Raw genomic sequence first — 22,682 nt, 5'->3', positions numbered from 1 at the left:
GGAATTTTGTGAGCCTGTTGTTCAAGTCCTCATTAAAATGTAAATAACATAATCTTAAAGTTCAATAAATTGCATTAGAAACAAAGGTATAAATGCTCAACAGTCATCACTTTATTATTTTACTGTATTTTACCGTTACCTATGTTCTTGAGGTTATTGACATCTACTTTACCTATATGGTAGAAATATCATATTAATGGCTAAAAATGTCATGATATTACACATTTCTCCCCAACTCTGGTAGCTTGAAAGTAGCCACAGTGGGACTAGTTACACCATGGAAGCTGGCAAGTGCTACAAATCTGGGCTTTGATTTGTTCTCTTCATGTCTGAGAAAGTGACGGAGAAAATGTTAATAGCACAGATTAAAACATAACAGGGAGTTATGTCTGGAGCTACAACACTGTAAAAATAGCACCAACAAATGAGGAAACATTCACTCAGCCTTCAATTCAGCAGAGGAAGCCCGTGTCATTGACAACCTGTGAAGCTCTGACACACATCTTCATTGTTTCACTTTTGTCATATTAATGTCAAAGAAAATATCTAACAATATTCATGTTGAGACTAAATTCACTTATTAATAGGTTGGTTATGACTATAAGAAGCTCAGCAAACATCAACAAAAGCATTCTCTGAGAATCAATTTTTATCGTTATTTGCAAACTATGTGCTACACATCCTTTATATTACCATAATTTACCATAAACTTATATATATATATATGTGTATATGTATGTCTCCTGTGTGTATACACACACACACACACATAGCCCCCCACCCCCATAGGTCGTTAAACATTTACCAGCACACACCATATTCACTTTTCATCACCCCTTAAGACCTGTTCCCACACCCCAGGCCCTCCTCAAGACAATGCCTGCTGATATGCCCATCAATAAGCGGCAATTATTTGTCTGTCAAACGTCCTTGGAGAATGGAAGGAAATCCTTTGCATTTATAAACCGTGGTGAGCACTCTGCAGCTTGGCCTCACAAGGGCGCTCGCACCGGTTGGCAGCTTTATTTTCCACTCACCATCACCATCACTGTTCTTAATTTTCTTGGGCAACTCAAGTTAGACCCAAACCTTACTGAGTTCTACGTGGAAACGCTGCCAAGGAGACAGAGTTCTGCACTACCGAGGCTTCACACTAACCCACAGCCTTCTTCTGAACGTCCCCAGCCATCTGAGTAGTTAAAACACTTATAAAGCACACGTTTATTTTGCCACACTCGTAATTCACTGGTTAATTACTTCTCACCAATTTACTTTTAAATTTCACTGGGACATCAAGTCTGATTTTGGAATTCCAATAGAAGACAATTCCGTTGACTCAACTGGAGAATAAAAGCGCTGTCTTGGCAAAAACTTTTTAAAAAGGAAGTCTCTTAATTCTTCTCTGGGCCACCGTGAAAACAAGTGTGATTAAAGTGACTGCAGTTCTTCAAACTCAGTGAAGCATAATGGATTCTATAATCTTCACCAGAAGCATACCACCAAATGAGTGTTTTTTTAACTTAACAGACCCTCCGACTCAGGATACCCTGTTAGAAAGGATTTCCTGTAATTCTCTGGGAACATGCAACAGAGGAAAAGTCACAGAATTTAAATTTCTGACAAATATACAATTTAACTCAAGCACAACTTCTGCAAATTTTTAATCTCGGTAAAAAACTTTTTTATCCAAGTTCTTGATTTTCTTTCTGATCTCATTAATGTTTAAATCATTCCTCCCTCAATAGAAGTCTTAACTCTAGAACTCCACATTTACCAACTTTTTTCTATGATAGTAGATTGAGAATATGACAACCTCAGTCATTTCTTTGATTAATTAATTCAGTCCAAATGTGGACTCCTTCAAGCAAGTGTCTAACTAGTACACCTCTTTGACAAAAAAGCAAGTTCCTACAAGACATTAAGCTGAAGGAGGCAAGTAGACAGTATCAGTTTTCAGCTGTTTCCTAATGTCACCATGAATGAATGACATCCTATGATGATTAGCTTCTTTAGAAGTTTCCTCTCCAGAAGAGACTGCTTCTGGCCTTCTGTGAGTAAACAGCCCTTGCCAGGATGAAATGTTTGTTGGAAATGCCCAGTTGTTAATCAAACACTAGCATCTAATATTTATTTGTAATTAAATGGGGCATCCCGTCAGATGTTAAACATTGTGGTTTTTTTTTCCTTTAGGGAAGACACCCCAAGAGTCAATCAAATACTTAAGCAGCTACCATGAGCCACAGCTTTGCAAGGCAGTCAAACAGTATAGTTCAGAGACGCTGGCTGTTGGCGCTCCTTCCCCCTGGAATACCATGCCTTGCAATGTCATCTTCCTTTTCTCTCAAGAGAGCTGTACCCCAACTAGCCACCCTCAATTTTAACTAGGTACAGTTGTCCCTCAGTATCCTCGGGGGGTTGGTTCCAGGAGGCCTCCGCAGATGTCGAAATCCCCAGATGCTCAAATTTCTTGTATGAAATGGTGCAATACACGAAATATAGTCAGTGCTCCGTATCCGCGCGTTTTGAATTCACAGGTTTCACATCCGCGGATTCAGCCAACCAACCTCTTTCCTTGGTTGGTTGAACCCGCAGATGCGATATCCGGGGAAACGGAGGGCCGACTGCATATGGCCGCCCATGATGAAAATGACATCTCTCAGGGCAACAAGATGGAAGGAGCTGGGGTCCCTATGAGTAGAGAGCTACCTGCTAGTTTCAGACCTACAGACCTGTGAGTCCCGTGTCCCCCATCCCCCTCACTTGCAGCTGAATCCAGTCCTAACTCATACACCAAGAACTATGAGCATGAGATCTGAAGCCAGTCTGTTGAGCACTGATCCAGGGCTGCCATTGATTAGCTGAGTGTCTTTCGACAAGTTATCTGTTTTTACACCTCAGTTACCTCATCAATGAAATGGGAATGATTGCACATATTCAAAGTGCTTGTGATCATGAAATTAGTAAATACGTGCAAAGCCTTTGGAACATTGCCTGAGCTAGTCAGTACTCCTTGGCACAACAGGGGACTACAAGACAGGAGGCAAATGGGAACAGAGGTAAAGCTTCATGACCACCACCCTCGCCCTCACACTGCCTTTCATTCTCCGCCTACCTGCTCCCAGATGCCCTGGCACCTTCCCGTCTCCTTGGTCCTTATTTAGAATTTCACCTCTATTCCTTACAGCAGACTTTGCTCACTGCAATCCCACTTCAGTCTATCTCTTCCCACAAAAAATTCTAGCCTCTGTGAATTTCCATCTGTATTATTTTTCCTGTTGTGAGAATTTAAGTATATGCATATGACCAGATGGAGTCACTGGGGAGATTTAGAAAGGAGAAGGGGCTGTGATGGAGGAGAAAGGGGAATGAAGCAGATGGCAGCTTTCGGAGGGGTGACGGAGGCCAAGCCAGAGCAAACAGAACTCTGCGTGGACTTGGGGGTTGGTTGGAGGGGAGGGGACCCACACATGTCATGCGGAAAAGGGCTCCAGGGTGTATATTCGGTTACAAAACTATCAGAGTTGGAGCTAATGCTTTCAAACCCCTGCGCTGTGGAGAGGGACTGAGCTTTTCTGAGGTTATAGGTTATAGGTTATCCAAAGCTTTACTCACCTCAAATTCCAGGCTAATCTGCCTCAGAGCAAGGTATGGTCTTGGAAACAGAGGGCAACTCCTTCAAATCATGAAATCGAGAAGGCGCTTCCATGTATCAGACCAATGATGGAGAGGAAGACTAACCTTGCATCTAGACCTAGTATGAGAAGTGACTTACCAATGTGTTATTGACAAGACTAGTTGTGACCTCAGAATTTATTAGGGACCCTGATGTGCCTGACAGTAATCTTACTTAGAGAGGCATCTAAAAGGTAACCCAGTCATTCATTCGGGGGTTGGTAGAAACAGAGCTGCAATTTTGGAGAGGTGATACAACCATCGACAGTGACAGGAGAGCACAGAATCTGACTTTCACGCAACGACTTTTCTCTCATGTTTACTCAAAAGAGAAGGTAGAACTATAACGACTTTTAAAGTCTCATTAGAAGTTAAAGCTCTTCAAATTGACTCTCAAAAAGGCAGCAGTACTGCCCAGAAGTAAAACTAAAACACTGTTTACCATTGCACAGTAGACCACAGCAAAAGTGAGAAAACCTGGAGGGCTGATCTGGACAGAAAGAGAGAGAGAGAGAGAGAGAGAGAAGAGTCTAGATGGAGGGCCAGGGAGGCCTGGGGAGGGAGCATGGTGGAGGGCCCGCTTCTGCTTGGTAGCCTTGCCTCCAAGCAACCTTTGGGGGCCTTCCCCACCCCCCACTCCCCACCGGCTTGGAAATTCTCACCTTGGAAACTGCCAACAACAGTGGCTTGCAACAAGAGAGATATCACAATTGTCCATTAAACAGCTGCTAAAGGCCAAGCACCATTACACAGTTCATCCACTACATGTTCATAACTACCCTCTACAGTAGTTTCAATCATCCTCCTTTTTATGAAGGAAGAAATAGCTTATACGTAGTACAGTTTATAATCAGAAGGCAGGCCATTCAACTCTAAAAATATGAACCATGCTAACTTCATTTCCTGTTCTAGAAGGGAGGAGGAGTGGCATTTCAGACTCCTCTGAGGCAAGAGAGGCAGGTTCAGAGACAACCTGTCCCAAGTTAGAATTCCAAAGGTATCTGCTCATTAAAAGACATTGACATTGTGTGTCAAGTGGGCTTTCTTTTAGCCCAAGATCACAATCGCCATTTATCATGTTTGTATGGAATTGTCTTCCAAAAATAAAATTTTAGAGCACAACTTAGCCACACATTTATTTAAATATTACAGTATGTCTTGTGTACTTGGGATGTGACAGTGAACCAAACAGGTCAAAAATCTCCAGCTCTAATGGAAATTTGACTGTGGACAGAGAAAAAGTTGAGATTAAGAAACTATTTTTTAAATTAGGCATATTAATTGTGTGGTGGTGATATGGCAAAGTATGTTCTTATCAGTTGGAAATGCATATTGAAACACTTATGGGTACAATAACATGACATCTGGGATATGCTTTTACTACGTCAAAGTGGAAGAAGGGGGTTCATGGGGAAACATGAAACAAGATTGGCAAAATGTTTATAATTGTTGAATCTGGAAGATGGGTAGGTAGGGGTTCATTATGCTATTTTCTCTACTTGTGTTTATTTGGAAATTTCCTTACTTAGAAGATGCATTCCTCCCTCCATGGAGTTTTAAAGATAAACAGTAATTCACGGTGTATCAATCAGGCAGATACATGTGCTAATCAGAAAAATAAAGCAGGGAAGGCAGGTGGGAAATGCTGAGAGGAGGGTGGATAAACACAGTATTCCTATACGCAGGCAGTATTTATTTATTTTATACACATAAATTAATAAGACCTGGATGAGTTGATAACTGCATCAAGATAAGGCATTAATACTCATGAAGTTCAATAAAATGGTAATTAAAGGATATGCAGTTTTCTGAGAAAGAAGAGAGCAATTTGAGTTTTCTAAAAGATGCCCATTTCAAAGAAATGTTAAAACAATGGCGAACATTTACCTAACCTTTTCTCTATGTTAGAACTAGGTTTTGCAAACATACATTAAAGAATGATTGTCTTTGATCCTCATCATAACCCCAGAATTTGGTACTGTTTCCTCATCTGTAAGGTGCGGTCCCTAAGCTTAGGGAGGCTAAAAGTCTGCTCAAGGTCATGAAAACTCTAAGTGGTGGAACCTTGGTTGAATCCAGGTAGCCCAGCCCCAGAGTCTGAATATTTACCTGTTACACCACACTGCCTATCTTGATGGATAAGTAGCCTCTGGATGAAGGCAGGGTAAAAGATTAGACCTAAATATCAAGCAGTGCCTTGGTATTTTCTGAGTGGTGCTGTGGGTACTGGGGAGGAATAAGGCAGATATGGGAGAACAGACAAGAGTAAGCTTTCCCGGGGTTGGGTGGTGCTAGAGAGCAGACACTGCAGGCAAGAGGCCCAGGTGGACCTCCAAAGGGAGCTTCTTCCGAAGCCCAGGCGGGTGAGCGCAGGGATGGAGGATGGTGGGTGGAGGAAGGTGGAGTCACAATGCAGGTTCTCTGCCACTTCTACTCCAACACACCCACATCCACACACAACACAGGCGCTGATCTCATACTAGAACATGGTACAATAGTATCAGACAAACAGAATTGACCTGATTTAGAGGCAAGAGATGGCAATTGCTGAGGTGATATTGATTTATTCGAAAAATAAAGCTTCTCTCTCTGCTGGGCACTGTTCTAAAACATTGGAAATGCATTAAGAGCAGCACAGGCCTCTCTTCTCAAGGAGAACAGACAAGAAACAACTGTATCCTTTGTTAAGTGTTTGTAAATGCTATGCATACAAATGAAGTAGGGTAAGAAAGCTATGGGGTGTGTGTGTGTGTGTGTGTGTGTGTGTGGTGGGGTTCCTGTTTTCTAGAGCACCATCAGGAAGACTTCTTTGATAAGGGGATACTTGAGCAGGGGACTGGAAGACGTGAGACAGTAAAGCTTTGATATGCAGGGAAAAAAGTTCCAGGCAGAGGTCATGAAAACACTCTGAGGCTGGGGCTTGTTTGGCATATCTGGGACCAGCAGTGAGGCCAGTGAGCTGGGGCAGGGTGAGCACGTGAGGAGGAGCAGGAGATATACCAGAGCAAGCGAGCAGGGCAGGGACCCCAGCGGGGAAGAGCTCCGAGGCTGTTCCATGGATTGGCTTTTGACTCTGAGTGAAATGGGAAAAAATTAGAGGAGTTTGAATCAGCTAACCTAGGAACAGGATCGCTTTGGCTTCTGTGTGGGAAAGAGACAGTAGGGGGTGTGGGGCTGAGCCAGGAGACCAGTTCGAAACCTACTGCACTAATCCAGGGGGAGAGAGCAGGTGGACTGGACCAGGCGGCAGCAGTGAAGACCATGAGAAGTCGTAGGATGCTGGATGTTTTGGAGGAAGAGCCCAGTCTGCCTACGGATTGGACCTGAGATATGAGAGGGGGAATATGACCAGAGGAACACCTAAGGCTCTCTACCTGGAACTTTGATCTCCACCTGAAGTTCTACCATCAACCTTTCCGTTGGGTTAAACCATTAGAAGAGGCCTCTATGATGAAACAGTCACTGGTCAGATGTGTATTCTAGATACATCAACCCACGCTGGCTCAGCAACTATGCTGGTGGGCGAGCCAAGAGCGAAGCATCTGAAAGGATGGGAAGGGGGCACAAGTAAGTGAATATGGATGGAGAACTAGTTAGGAAGTCATTGCTAACGGATTGGACAAGGCAGGAAAGGAAAAAAAAAAATGGCTTGTCCTGACCAAGAATTGTGGTCTATTAACTAAGAATTGGAAAAGGAGGGGAAAAAAAAACAACCCCAGGAAGTTAGAGGTGGGTCTGGAAATGGAGATTATGAGCCCAGTTCTGGGTGGGTGACTTTGAATCAATTGTGCAAAAGCCAAAAGATAAGTCCCAGAAGGCATGTGAATAAGAGTGGGAGGCTCAGATGGGCTGCTGCACAGGTTTTCTCTGGATTTATTTGGAAACACATCGGTCCTCACTATTTGAGCCAGAAAATTTAAATCAGAATATTTTAAGAACTGTTTCATTTGATTATTTTCTAATAGGCATAGTAACTAAAACTAGGCTACCAGAATCCATTTCCTTTTAACATAAAGGGATCCTTCGAAGACCTGTGTTAACTAAATTTACAAAGAACAGAGCAATTATTGTACCACCTGAAAATAACACCAATGTGGTTTAGCTATATTCTTATTTTTCAGTAAGGGTGTTAAATTCGGGATATGAGAATAACAAATATAGACTTTTCAAATTTGTTTTTACATTTCTAAGCTCTAATAAGGTAAACTAGAATTAAGGTTTTCCTCCAGAACCCCCACACGCACAGTGAACATCAAACTTCTCATGTCCACTTTGCAGTAGAAATAGAGACCTGGACCCAACTTCAAGTCAAACAGTTGACTAAAGGTGAACAGTGTGCCAGTGGCCATGCTCTCCACCTGGAATACAAGGACGAATACGGCATAATCTCTGTGCCTCCAGAGACTCACAATCTACCAAAGGGTCTGGGGTGCCCTGCCCATGCATAAGAGAGTATGTGTATAGTGTTGGTGTAGGGCTGATACCCAGTCTGGAAATGCATATTGGTCATTCAACCGGCTTGGAACATCAGAAAGACTTCTGACCACTACAATTTCTCTCTAGTTGTTTCTATTTCAGAATAAACACTAAGTTTCCAAGCATGCTATAAACCAGTGCAAGGCAGGCCACAGACGTACATATTCATACAGCACTGTACTTACTGCAGACCCTACAGTTTTTAAACCAATAGCTACTGGACTCATCTTACAGAAAATCCTTTGAACAAAAACATTTTTCTGAACAAACCTTTCTGGCGTGTTCACTCAGAGCTCCTCTGGATTTCCCCAATGGGTTTCCTGTTCTTTCCTTTTGCCTTTCCTCTTTTTATCCTCTCTCCTCTTTTTTTCTTCTTTCCTTCCTCCTTCTTCTCTTCCTCCTGGTCCTTCTCCAGATATTTAGCTACCTACTCAGAATTTCCTGTCTTCAACTAATTTGTGAAAAACAGAGATTTCTTTTTGCCCAGATTCCTTAAAGCTCATCTCAACCAGTAACAGGAAAAATTAGTTTGTTCAAACACTTGCCTTCAAGGAGCCAGTAGTCTAGTGAGGGAGGGGAAGACAGACAACTAATGGTTATCAGCAATACCATGTCATAAGTGCTGGAAATGAGGGATGCTAAGGAGCTGGAAGGGAGAGCGGTGTGTGGGGAGGTGAGCTTGTCCATCACGGCTTCATGGAGAGCATCACTCACGGTCACGTGCTGCTTTGGTTACTTTGGAAATAAAAGATGGAGACTGGCTGCTAGGCAGATAGGTCAAAACAAATAATAGTGGCCACACTGCTCCCAGAATCTCATATATTCCTTCTCTTTGAGCTGCACTGCCTTGGCTGACATTCCGGTTCTGAATCAACCCGCATCTCTGCACCTCCTCTGCCAGCATCCTCCCTGTACCACTGCTCCCAACTGAATGATAATTAGTCAGATTCTGTCACTCCCCTGCTACAAACTCTCCAGTGGCTTTGCATGGTGCTTTTATTGTTTTTTTAAAAATTTATATTTTACATTGGCGTATAGTTGATTAACAATGTTGTATTAGTTTCAGGTGTACAACAAAGTGATTCAGTTATACATACACATGTATCTATTCTTTTTCAAATTCTTTTCCCAATGAGGTTGTTACAGAATATGGAGCAGAGTTCCCTGTGCTAGACAGTAGGTCCTTGTTGGGTATCCATTTTAAATAGAGCAGTGTGGGCATGTCCATCCCAAACGCCCTAACTATCCCTCCCCTCCTCCCCCCCCACCCCCGCCCCGCCAGCCATAAGTTCGTTCTCTAAGTCTGTGAGTCTGTTTCTGTTTTGTAAATAAGTTCATTTGTATGTTTTGTTTTGTTTTTAGATTCCACATATAAGCGATATTGTATGATATTTCTCTTTTAAGCCATGATAAAGACCTTCAATATTACAAATACCTATGAGATCCGGGACCTACCTCTGTCTCCACCTTCACCTCCCACTTTCTTCTGTCGCCCTCCTTGTTCACACACAGCCTGCGTTTCTTTTCCTAGAACTTACGGAGTTTATTTCTCTCTTAGGGCCTCCCTACTTATTTTTTTCCTCTCCGCCTAGAATGTCCTTCCCTCATACCTTCTTAAGGTCCCTTCTTATTATACAAACCTTGGCTCAATGTACCCAGCTCAGGCCTTTCTGACCACCCAGGCATACAGCATGCCGCTTCCACCCCCAACCCCATTTCGTTCTCGTCTTTTCTTTAGGGCACTCGTCACATAGATTTCTCCCCTCCACCCGATTTGGTCTGTTTTGGTCACCGACGTATCCCCAGAATTTAGGAAATTCTATTTGTTGAATATGCTACTTCTAATCTGAATTCCCGAGTATAAGGACTATTCTGTCTCTACTACAGTAAAAACCAACAGGACAAAGTGTTGCTCTTCCCTCTTTCTTACTTTTGCCTCCGGAAAAAGGCCATTCTTCTAGCACTGAGATTTTTTTTCCAGTTATTTTCAGGTTGGTTTATTGTTCCAGACGTCTAGGAGCAGGGAATAAAACTTAACTGTGACACCCAGTAAACAGAATAAAGAGCCATTATTTATCAAGGGCTTATTATGTACTGGGTGCTATATATACATTATTCATTTAAGCCTCACAATATCTTTATTATATGGTTTTACCCTCAGGGTAGCAGGCCTTTTCAAATAACATTCAAATGACATATATAGACTGCCTAATTCCAGACTATTCCCACATTTCAACTCTGAATATTCAGACCTTAGAAAAACAAACTTATCTCTCCCATGCACACCATTTTCCCCATAATTAATGTCACAGAAACAGTGCTTGAACTACCATTACTACAATAAGCAAGCAAAGAAAGCAAGAAAGGATTAGATTTGATGGCTATATCTATTACGCATATTGAAGTATCGAGTAAGAATTTTCCCTTTTAAGAGCATGGTATTTCATTTCTGAACATTTGCAAACTATGTTTTCTGCTCATATTAGTAATCTGAAGCCAAGGAGTTTTTTAGAATAGTTGTTGCTAGCTATTATGCCTTCAGCTAGTACAGAAATGTGCTCTCTTCTTCACTCATATAAGAAGGTAAAAACAAACACCTGTTAACTTCCTATTTGGAAATTTCTTCAACTACGGGATTACGTTAGACAGTGTCACATCTTGATGTGGCAGATTATACAGTGAAATAAATCTCTTTTTGCTCTTCAGGGGGATTATGGATTTTGAAAGGCATGGCTATTACAGCGCTCATCACAATTCAATTTTTATTTTATTATTTTTAATTAATTAACTTATTACTTATTGGCTGTGTTGGGTCTTCGTTGCTGCACATGGGCTTTCTCTAGTTTTGGTGAGTGGAGGCTACTCTTCATTGTGGTGCACAGGCTTCTCATTGCAGTGGCTTCTCTTGTGGAACACAGGCTCTAGAAGCACGGGCTTCAGTAGTTGCAGCACAAGGGCTCAGTAGTTGTGGCACACGGGCTCTAGAGCGCAGGCTAAATAGTCACGGCACAAGGGCTTAGTTGCTCCACAGCATTTGGGATCTTTCCAGACCAGGGATCGAACCCGTGTCCCCTGCATTGGCAGGCAGATTCTTAACCACTGTGCCACCAGAGAAGTCCCACAACTTGATTTTTAGAACTTCATAGTATTGATATTTGCTTTCCTATCAGAATAAGTTGTAGAAAGAAAGAAAGAAAGAAAAAGAAAGAAAGAAAGAAAGAAAGAAAGAAAGAAAGAAAGAAAGAAAGAAGAAAGGAAGGAAGAAAGGAAGGAAGGAAGGAAGGTAGGAAGGAAGGAAGGAAGGAAGGAAGGTAGGAAGAAAGAAAGAAAAAGAAAGGAGTGTTTCCTAATAGTGACACTTTGAAGAAGTCATCTGGATTCCAGCTTGCTCAAGGTAACGCTTCCTTGTGATTGGTACACCCCTGGGCCACAGGGGTCCACATGCCACAGAAACATTATTTTCACATTGCTCTCCTTGCCATTTTAGTGTCAAGATCAGACATCATTAAGTATTGTGATTAAATGGCAATTCCTTAGAGTTTAATCTAAACAACTGTTAAAGGAGAGAGGGGAAAAGAAGCGTTTATCTCATATAAACGTGGAAGAGAGCCAAGACCACCAAGATTTTTCTCCATAACTATATTCCAAAAGCTTGCAAGTATTTCCCAAAGCACTTTTCCTAGACACAGCCCATCCTCATCAGCCCATCTGGGTGCCCATTCCCCGTCTGTTCCCGGTCCATCTCATCACCCTTCCAGCCTCACCCTCATTAGTCCTCAGCAAGTAATTCTCTAAAAACGCTGATCTATGATGGGAAGGGCACGAAAAGTTTTCTTTCTTTTTTTGTTTTTAATTTTTATTTTATATTGGAGTATAGTTGATTTATAATGTTGTGTTAATTTCAGGTGTACAGCAAAGTGATTCAGTTAGACATATACGTGTAGCTATTCTTTTTCAAATCCTTTTCCCATTTAGGTTAGTATAGATTATTGAGCAGAGTTCCCTGTGCTATACAGTAGGTCCTTGTTGGTTATTCATTTTAAATATAGTGGTGTGTGCATGTCAATCCCAAACTCCCAAAGGGTTTTCTTTTAAAGAATTCACTTTTAAAGTCCATGTCTCCTCTAATATGCTCCTCTACCCACCGCCCTCAGTAATCCTATATTCCTGATTTTGACTCTTATGCTTCATAATTCATATATTTCGTTTATTCAGATTTTAAAAAGTGTGAGACAACAGAGTATTTAAACCGTAAGCTGTTTCAGACCAGCTACCGTATCCTCCTTTGAAGCAGCTATCATATTTTAGCACAACATAGATGCTTAAACTAATAACAGGTTTACATGGTTAGAGGGAACAAACACAGGATCGTATATTTATGCCCCAGATTACAGTTTTTTCCTCTCTCCCAGCACATCAGAGAAGCACAGATGTTAGTGTTTGAGGCCTGCCTGTAATCACACGGCCACGGGAAGCTGAACTCTGCGATGGCCCCACCCCTTCCTCGTAGCCTCCCGTCTTCACACACCCCTTCCACCCTGATCAGCATTCTGGCCACAGGTCGGAGACAGCCTTCCATCACCCTGAGGCTGGACTATGGTTAATACGCATCCCTGGAATGCCTACAAATGGGCTTTCCTTTACATCTACGTGTTTCCAAGGACTCATATTTCAGCTAGAGTTGGTGTGGGTTCTGAAGACCCCTTACAGCCTGAGGGCTTCACTCACAGGAGAAGGGGGAGGAAGGATGTGGCTGGAAGGATGCAAGGTCTGCATTTGCTTCCTCCCTGGCGGAGCACTGACAGACCCCTCCCAGTCAGGCAGGGTGCAGGAAGGGAACTTTGCTGGGAGAGGGTGGGGGTTGCTGAAAGTGTCCCAAAGGAACAGCCTCCAGGCAGCAGAGGAAAAGGCACGCTCGCCATGGGTGGACGGCAGGCATGCCGACGTGTGCACAGGACTTGAGTGACATGTTGAAATTAAAGTCAAAACAGCATGAAAGCACACTTTATTACAGCTAGAAATAGCGGGGTATTGTCAAAGCTCCCATTGAGTCATCCATCCAGAAGCTGAGATCTTGGACAGGAGGGGAGAGCTGGAGCAGGCTCCAAACTGGGTTCAGAAAGATATCTTGACGAGGGATCAGTTTAAAGGGTGGTCAGAAAGCGAAGACTTAAGCAGTATTTTACTCTCTAAGCAAAGAGGAGGGTGGGGAGAGAGAAGAGAACACTGCTTGGACTGTGAAAGCCCAGAGATGTGCCAGAGGAAGGAAAGGGGGGGTGGCTGTAAAGGCAGCCCCCTCCATTTCATTATCACAGAGGACCTGCTTGGTTAGAGGAATGATCAGCCCCTTGGGATACAGAGGGGAGAAGCAGTGTTTACGTTAAATTAAATCCGGGAAACAGAAGGAAATAAGCTCCAGCTAATGCCTTCATTGCCCTTAGGAAGGCATTTCTGTGCATTGAAGATTCACACATCTCTACAGACAGCTGCCAGAAGGAATTATCGGCTATAAGAGCTGCTCGACTACACTCCTACCCACGTTATGCGCAGGCCAATTTCACTTCAACAGGAGTCACCAGGACACTTTGCTCACGGAGAGGACCAAAGCGAATGTTTTAAACTATTTTTAAAGCACATTGGATCACAGATGTCTCACGATACTTTAATTTACTATATTTTACTCTTTGCTAGTTCCAAGTCAATCTTTCAGACCTAAGAAACAGAAGAGACAAACTCAGTTACAATGTAAACCATCAGCGCCGAAGCTTGTATGCGTCCACGAAGTCACCACTAATTTATCTGATGGATATTTATTGAGCACTAATATCAATGCCTTTCATTGCTGCTAAGATGTACATTTTTCACAACTTAGGGATGCATCTCACAAGAGACTGTGTCAATTTTATTGACAGCATTTCTTTCTTAATGCTGTATTAAAGAAGGGTGTATTTCAAAAGCATCTTAGATTTGATGAAACAAGGACTCATCAATATCCTTAAGGCTGCAGTTCAAACTCTGCCTTCTCTAACAGGCTTCCTGGAGCACCAGTCTAAGGTGGCCCATCCCTCGCCCTGATTCTCCCCGCTTACTGGTCTCTACGGAGACCGTGGCTCTTGTATTCAACTGCTATGCCTAGCGGTACCAGGTTTTCAATAAATGACTCTGGAATGAACAAAAGTTGCCATTTATTGAGCAATCACTACATGTCAGACCCTGAACTAAAAGCTTTGCAGAGAAAAAAAAAAAAATCTCATTTACTCCTAGCAATTGAGAGGTCATTCTTATTACCGACTTTAAAGATGGGGCAGCAGGTAAAGTGGAGAAGCCAGGACTAGATATCAGCGCAGCCTGACTTCAAATCCAGACACATCGGTGCTATACTGTGTATCACATACAAAGCCTGGAAGTGGTGATTCTGCAACTGGTCCAAAGATGTGACACAGGCTCCCTGAAGCTACAGAGAAGAATAAGACTGTTACCCCAAATTTGAAAGGTAATATTTGTCCACTGGGGATCACCACATTTCTCTGTCCTTCTATATGCTTTGCGTGTAAGGTCCTGTGTTAATATAGGGGTGCAGGGGCCCATATTTCTTCCCAATAAGATCCGGAAGAGATGTATATTTAAACTTTGTGTATGGAAGGCTCCCGCCATTGGTGAGAGAGAGCACAGCCCATGTAGGGCTCTGTGAATTATCCTGAGTGAGAGAGATGTGGAATATACATGGGCGGTACTAGGCGAAAAGAGAGCATGGGGGCCTTGGGTGCCATCCTAGGGGGTTTGAAATTCATTTCATGTGTTCAGTGATCTCCATCAATAACCTATTTCAATGTGGACTTTGTTCCATCCCAGCTGAGCTCCTCTCCCTGTTCTGCATCTCACTCAAGGATGAAGGCTGAAATCTGGTGCAGTCATTCCTATATCAACTGATTGCTATGTCTAACAGAGACTTCTAAGCCTGGTGTAAAGAGGAAAGAGAGTGACTGGAAAAGAGAGTAACAGGAGATTTGATTATAAGTCAGTCTATAGTGAGTCAGCTTAGACAGAGCCTATGAAATTTTCCATTTGGGGGCTCCATGAAAATACTGAAGGATATCACAGAATATTTCATTTAGAACGCAGCTGGCAAACTATGGTTGCCACAGTTTTTTTTTTTTTTTTCCTTTTTTGGTTTACTGACATTTATTTAGATTTCCAGTGAAAAGACTGTTTTATATGGCTTTCAAGCAAAGATTGGTTTTTACATTTTTAAAGGGTTTATGTAAACAACCAATCCCCCCTTCTACAAATCAAAGAATATATAGACAGGGATATACATGGACCACAAAGCCTGAAATACTTACTATCCGGATCTTTACAGGAAGAGGTTCACCACCCCCTGATCTAGAACTTCCCATCCTCCTCCTCCATTTGTACCCACACTCAGGCCATTTAAGTTGGTGCTTAATGTGACTGGACACAGAATGGACCATGGTAAGATCTATTTGCCACTTCAAACATTAGAGCCAGCTGAACGGTATGATGACTTACTGATTTATTGATTCCTTTGACGAGAATTCTAAAGTTTCAGCGATTATTATACTCACACCCATTTCAACTTTTGTCTTTGATATTTTACAAAGATGTCCTCCCATACTTAAGGGCTTGCTAGCTTTTGGCCAAATGCTGTAATGGTTTGACCTTCCTAATGCCGGTGATAAGTGGCTTCTGCAGGCTCGGCAGCACCCTGGTCATTAAAGCTTACCCAAACAGCTTTCTTAATTAAAGACATCCGTTTACTACAGCAAGTGGGCATAGCTGGAATCTTTTTAAAACTCAGCCTAACATTAACACTCTTCAAGTGGCTCTTCCTCCAGGATTATGTGGGAAGGGGGAAAGCAGAGGAGGGTTAGGGATTTTTTGGATCCATGAATCCAGCCTCATTTTGCTTTCCGTCAAACAGTCATTCAATATTTACCAAAAGGAGATGTTTAAGTTTGGATATTTTCACATGGCTTGTATCTCAGCAGAGAAACATTTTTGGGTAACTTTGTGTATACAGATTGAAAAGATACTCAAACATGACTCGAACATGAAAACTGAGCTAGATCTACAGGCAACTCCTAATCACTGGGATGGGGGTCACCCAAGCACCCATGCAGTTGTTCTGAGCAACTGGATGACCTGTGGCCCAGTAACTTTAACAGCCAGCCTGGGCCCCCGCGCAAGGATGGCCAGCCTGTATTTCTATCAGCTCTGCTCAAGCATCTGTTGCTTTTCATCAGCACGTGCAATGTGAAGCGGAGCATGTAGTCATCTCTTAATTACTTGAAGGCAGGCCCTGCGGTTAGGAAGTTCTCCTTGGCACAGATGCCCATGGCTCTGAAGGCCCAAACGGTTTGGGGTCAGCTCTTCATTTTATAAAGCAAGACTGATGTAGGCTGTAATGAAACATGAATATTTGAGATGCCTGCCACACACAAGCACTAGGTTGCCTCGGGTCTTTGCCTAGAAAATGTTTCTACTCTCATCGCTGTCTGAATACATGAACGTTTTGCTTTGGAAACCATGTTCGAGTCAAAAGAGGCAAGGTATTTTTTTCTTAAATAGTGAACTGTTACATTTAATGTAAAACATGTCCCTGTGCCACCACCATTTCTAGGTAGTGCAGTCCAGGGCTAAGAGAAGTGAACCTGGGTTAAATCACAGCTCTGCCAGTTGAGAGCTGTGTAACCGCCAGCAAAACCACTCACTCTTGGGACTTGGTTGATCAACAGTAATCATCCTGGAAGCACACAATGTGCCCACCACTTACTACAGATTATTTCATTACTAATAATCAATGCTCAGCACTGCTCAAGAGGAAAAGGTCACTATTTCCTAAATTTACAGAGGAAGGAATGAGCCAAGGTGAGATAATCTGGACAGAATGATCAACTATGACTGTGACATTTTCTCAATTATAAAATAATCCATGTCTAAATAATTTCCTTAGAGGGGTCAAGATCACAGTGCTATTGAGCTGCAGAGGCAAACTTCATACATACGTCAGCTAGTTTCAGAGCACTTGTTCTTAACCATTAGCTCTTTCCCAAATCTTTAAGATGTAGGGTCTGGGCTAGATCATCCAAGATCCATTCTAGTTTTACTATTCCATGGATCTAATCTTGCCTGCAGGAGGATTCAAAGATGGCAACTGTTTGAAAGACCAACTACCTGCAAAGTGGGAGGGATGAGAAATCTGTAAAAAGTGGATTGCAGCCTTTAAAAATCAGAGCATAGATCCAGGAATTGCTTTTAGTTTACTAAGGGCTCAAGAGATTTAGTGCTACTCAAACATCTCCCATATTTATGTGTCAGACTACAGCCATTAAATCTTAATTAAATCACTTAAAAAATCATAGCCTCAAAGGAGGAGAGCAAAACGGTTATTCTTACACTGGTTATTCTTGCTTTTGAAAACTTATGTTGCCACTTCCTACTGATTTGTTAAAAAGTGATCATTTAATCTTTTTGAAGCACAGGTTGAGTCTCAGAGGGAAATATTTAAGCTTGTATTTGGTAACATCATCCATATTAAAGTCACTGGAGGAAAAAATCGTGAATCACTATATTATACACCTGTAACATATAATATTGTACATCAACTATACTTCAATTAAAAAGAGTATCAACTTCAAAAAAAAAAAAGTCACCGAAGGAAGCTGGTGACCATGGTGAGGATGGAGATGAACAGGAAAAAAAAATCAAGGAAAGCAGGATGCAGGCATGGATCTGACTGCCAGGTAACCGTTTCTCACTGTGCTTTGCTCCACCAGGGAAAAGGAAAGTCAAGCTGCAATGGCTGTCGATGACCTAATGACGATGAAGCCAATGAGGAGGGAGAACTCTGGGGAAATGTTTCTTCAGGTGGGTTGGCGGCTTAGACAGGAGGCTTCAAATAGGACCAAAAGCAAAGTGAGGAACTGGGAAGTCAAACACGAAGATGGTAAAGGACTATAATATCAAACCATCACTTTTGTATCTAAATCTTAACTATAGCAGACCAAATAAGTACTACTGGGGGAGGGGGCGGTGAGGAGTGAGCGTGAAGCTTTAGAAACTCTCAGGTTCCTCTAAATCACTTCACTAAGCGAGAAACCAAGGCCACCAGAGCTGGAGCAGCTTGCTCAGGTCTGACTTGGCAAAGACGAAGTCAGAGTGGAGTTTCTTATTCCCACACACCATGGTCCTGGAAATGTTTTAATAGCGTTTAATCAAAGTCCAAAGTCTATAAATTCTTTAGAAATATGCCAACTGCAGAAACTGAGCAGCCTGAAGACACTGATTTTAAGACTTGATAACTATTTTTATAGCATTACACGAGCTACGTAGGCCTGGAATTCTGTTCCAAGACGCATCTGACCCAGAGTCAACATGCTGGTTCCCTGGTTTAAATAGGAAACACAAGGAAGTTCTGTACCCAGTCGTCGGAAAACCCCCAAACCAAATCTCCCTCTGCGATCGACCTTGTCTTCCGTGATGTCGGCTGCAAACAGCCTTCCCGGGACTCACCCTCTACAATTTCAAAAATATGTGCAGTAGCCGTGACCACCTGAGGGTGGTACAAAGGGATGGTTAAGGACCAGAACTTAATGAAATACCGGCTCTACAAACAAGACTCTACAAAGCATTTAAAAAGTCATCCACCTCCTTGTTTCCCATGAACCGAATGAAATGCCACCGTTTAACGACTTTTCCCATTTAGAATCTCCCTGGGCTTCTGGTTTAAGAACCAGAATCTCACCCGACGACACAAAGGTTGGGGGTAAGGGGCGGGCTGCGGGCATCACAGCAAACCCGGCTGTCCTCCGAGGCCAGGAAGGTCGGCAAAGTCCCCGTGGACCAGGTGTGATATTAACCCCCATGACAGACGGGCCACCGGCTTACACCTCCCCCCCCCCCGCCCCCCAAGGCATATTTGCAGAGCTCGGACACCAAGGCCAGATCTACAAAGGCAGGGATCCTCCAAGCCTAACGCGCCAGGGAGCCCCGGCCTCCGACGCCCACCGCGGTTCGCCGGTCCTGGGGGGCCAAGCGCCCGGGCCCGGTGGTGGGGAGCTGACCGAGGGCGGAGGGCATTCGGGTCCCGCTTTCCGACTGTCCCGTTTGAGTTGGTAACACTCCTGGGCGCACGAAGGAACCCCTTCTCCGCCGCGGCTGCGGGTGGAGGGGCGGGAGCGCCGGGGACTGGGGGGCCGGGACTCGGGGACCGGGAGCCCGGAGCCCAGCGGCGGGTCGCCCCCTCCAGGCGGCGGCGGGCAGCGGCGGGCCCGGGTCCCGGCGGCAGGGCGCTCCCCCAACTCGCCGGCCCCCACCCGCGAGGGAGCGCGCGGGGGACAGGAACCCGGCGGCGCGCTCCGCTCGCCTCCACCTGCGGATCTGGGGCGCCGGGCCCAGGGTCCCCGGGTCCCCTTCCTTCCCCGGGGCTCGCGGCCGAGCGGTCCCATCCCTGGAAAAGGACCCGGTGTCCAGCGAAGCGGACGCTTACCGGGGGAGGGGCGGCTCCTGGCGCGGGCGGCGCTCGCGGGTCGGCCCGGGAACGTGCGGCTGCGCTGCGCCGGCTCCGGCGCCCGCCGAGCGCCCTGCACCGCCGCCCCGGCTCGGACTTCCTCTTTCTGGGGCTCTGCCGCGCCGCTTGGCCGCGTTGCCCGCTCGGCGGCCGCGCCCCGACCCGCCCCTCCCGGCGCAGGGATGCGGGCCCCGCCGCCGTGAGCAGCGGATCTGCGGTCCCTCCTCCCCTCTGCCCGGGCGAGAACGGTGGGGAGGAGGAGGGGGGAGAGAAAGAGAGAGAGATTAAGCACTTGGACTTGTCTCTGGAGCTTTGCCAAAGAGAGCAGTCAAATTACAGCCCCTGGGGGGAAAAATTAAAAAAAAAAAAAAAAAATCCCTGCTACTGTTTTCGCAGACACATCACTTCGTTTTCCGGGATTCTTAGCTTCAGCTTTCTCTTGGACCTGATATTTTCCCATATGATTTTGTAAAAATAATATCCCAAATAATTCTTTGAAGTCGACATTTTAGTATTAACACAGAAGCTCTTGGGTGATAATATGTACGAAGAGGGAGGAAGCGCACTCTTTTTCAGGCGTCATTACCCTAATCACCTCGGTTAATGTACCAACTAACCTTTGCTTAGAGAAAGTAAAAGTGGAAAAGGAGGCAAAGAAGACTAACCTTTGAAACAGCCAGACAGGTGTTTAAAGGCTCCAGCTGTGTGTGTAGTGAGATGATAACTTGGGTCGAAGGTGCCTAAAATGAACGCCAAAGGCATGCGAAGTGATTTCCCAACACTGAACCACCCTCCACGGCAGTCGTATGTGTTTGCCTATTGACTCTTAGGTTCTGTAGTTCGTAAGAATGCACTCTTTCGTGACTTGCTCACAGACCTTCAGCTTTAGCAGTTACTAGCTTGTAGCCTTGAGAGAATTATTTAACCTTTCTGTGCCTCGCTTTCCTCCTCTGTAAAATGGGAATAATGCGGATAGTGCCTACCTCACAGAGTTGCTTCTTTGATTTACATAAGATAATGACCAGGAAAGGTTTAGAAGTTTCCTGGCATACTTGCTGGATAAATGTTAGCTATTATTGTTGTTGATTTCCCCCTTTTATATACTCTGACGCATGTACACACTTATGGAAATTATCATAAAGATTTGAAATAAAATATGGTTTTGAGAAATAGGGCCACACAGTGTCATAATTCTCTCCCTACAACTTGCAGTTTATATTCTGTTTGACAATTTATTTTGTCTCCACAACTGACTTGTATTACCTAAATCTATGAAACTGGGTTTTTCTCAGGATACATTTGCCACGGAAGATTTGCAATGTAACTCAAACAAGCATGGTTTCAGTTGCTCTTGCAATACCCTCGTGAGATCGGCAGGACAGGTGCTTGTTTCCTTTCACAGACAGGACGTGGAGACTCAGGAGGCTGGATCAGACCCTTTCCAGTACCTGGAGCCCTGTTTCTCGATGCTGTTACTTTCCACGAAGTAAGCAGGAGCCCCTCACCATACAGCATGTACCACATTCATGGTCTCTATCAATCCTGTGAGTTAGGTGTTGGCCCTCATCTGACACTTAGATTCAAACACCTGATATTCAAAGAGCCTTATTGATGACTGTGTTAGTGTCTGACAGATGGGGTTTGGGGACAACTTGGAGAAGCAGGGAGGAGAAGCAGGAGCTCCTGGTTCCCTGCAAAATGCTCTCTCTCTTACCCCACTCCCTGGCCCCACATAATCGCACATTTCTTAGCACAGAGTACCTCGAGTAAAGCAATCAGTGAAGCGGTGTGACCATCAGATGCAGACTGACACTTATTAGCTGCAGATAACAATTCTGAACTTTGGTTCTTTATCTATGTAATGGTTATTACGTTTCCTGTCCAGCTTGCTTCATATCACCTCAGTTTATTAATGAGGTGGGAGGTGGCTCCTGGCAACAGGAATGCGAAATCTCTTTTGTTGATGCTGGGTGCCAAGCACAGCATTAGACACCTAACCCGCATGATCACTCCCGACTCCCAAATAAGTGCACTCTGCCCTTCAGGTCATTAGAGAGTGACCTTGAAATCGCCTGGTCCGACACACTGTGTATCTAGTTCATTGTATGTACCCAGCACTTAGCTCAATTCCTAACTCATAATAGATATAAAATATTTGATGGGTGGATGGATGGATGAAATGACAACATAAGAGCTGTAAAAATGCGGTTATATAGCATTCCATGCTGTAATATGCTGCTCTCCCCCTTTGTGGAAAGGAATCCAATGGAATCCAATGGAATGACTTTCTAATGATGCATCCAGTATCAGGAAAATTTTTTTGGTGAAAGGTCTTCCTAATGCTATTACTAATATCAGTCAAGGTCAAAGAAGGGAACAGAAACCACTTAAAGTATTTATAAAAGAGAGAGTTTAATGTAGGGAATTGCCTCCACAAGTGAGGGAAGAACCAAGAATCCAATAGGAAACAGTAAGGCAGTCCAGAAATTAACAATGCTGGAAAGCTGCCATCACCCCCAGCAGGAGGAGTGGGGAGAGGGGTGTGTTACAGATGGAAGGTGCCTGCTGGTGAAACAGCCACTGTCTTAGACACTGGCACGGAGGGGGAGAAATACTTGGTTTCTCCCATCCTTCACCCCCCAATTCAATACCTTGCTTTGGATGAACCAAGCTGATGCAGAACTTGGAACACTCACCTTGCAGGGACATCCTCACCACCACCCCTGCAATCTTGTGATACTGAGCAGGAAAACGGCAAGAAAGATCTGAAGGCAACCAGCCTAGACCAGTAGATCCCTCAAATCATACCCTTTTCTTTCTTGAATAACATCAGGTCTAGAAGAAATGTTTTTGCTTTTTGAGATCATGGAGTGTCTCTTACGGCATCTCAATCCTGCCTCATACAGACCTATAACCCCTAAATTACATACATGATCACAGCCATTCAGGAAGTTTCGGTGACTCGCTCAAGGCCACACACTGTAATGACGGAGCGGGCTTCAAA

At 44.0% G+C, this 22,682-nt stretch overlaps 1 protein-coding gene across 1 annotated transcript in view; it reads right to left on the bottom strand.

Moving 5' to 3' along the window:
* PLEKHG1 (pleckstrin homology and RhoGEF domain containing G1) overlaps positions 1-19,787 on the bottom strand; it is a 239,976-nt gene extending 220,189 nt beyond the window's left edge. Inside the window, exon 1 of the mRNA XM_057738124.1 lies at positions 19,658-19,787. The gene's annotated coding sequence lies outside the window, so the exon portion shown is untranslated. The remainder of the gene's footprint in view (positions 1-19,657) is intronic.
* Positions 19,788-22,682: the final 2,895 nt, after the last annotated feature.

Source organism: Hippopotamus amphibius, chromosome 6, assembly GCF_030028045.1.
Source record: "Hippopotamus amphibius kiboko isolate mHipAmp2 chromosome 6, mHipAmp2.hap2, whole genome shotgun sequence".
Lineage (NCBI taxonomy): Eukaryota > Metazoa > Chordata > Mammalia > Artiodactyla > Hippopotamidae > Hippopotamus > Hippopotamus amphibius.
The sequence above is the reverse complement of the archived record's forward strand: the minus strand, read 5'-3'. Positions and strand labels throughout refer to the sequence as shown.